Below are 507 nucleotides of genomic sequence, written 5' to 3' on the forward strand. Positions count from 1 at the left end.
GTGCCGGGTTGCGAGCAAGGGAGAGCCGCGCTGGGCCGCGGGCCGCACGCGTGAACCCACTCGCTGCGGCGCACGAAGGGAAGCGATTCTTCAGAGCTTGATTCAGGAACAGCCAGTGTCGAAGTAGCGTTGCTTTCGGAGGAGTGTTTTATATAAAGCCAAAGAAAAATAAACCTTCGGTACAAATAAGTAACAAAATTCACATAGTAGACATTGTGTTATTTATCTGCAAGAGTCAACAATACAAAGAAACTAGATAGAAAAGTTTTTTTGGTCAAAAGCTTACTATGCATTTGGAACATCTCTCCCTTTATCACAAGAGTGATCAAATACAAAGAGAGTAAGCGTAAAGCTTTCCAGCTTTCAAGAGCTGCCACGATCATAAGACTGAAGAAAAAAAAAACCACTATCAAGTTCATTCTCCAGAACAGATATTTGAATAAACAAAGACTTATGAAAAAAAATGCTCCACCACCAAGCATATTTGCTATAGGGAGCACTGGGATA

The sequence above is a fragment of the Pygoscelis adeliae genome, unplaced genomic scaffold (assembly GCF_000699105.1).
Source record: "Pygoscelis adeliae isolate BGI_AS28 unplaced genomic scaffold, ASM69910v1 Scaffold4, whole genome shotgun sequence".
Lineage (NCBI taxonomy): Eukaryota > Metazoa > Chordata > Aves > Sphenisciformes > Spheniscidae > Pygoscelis > Pygoscelis adeliae.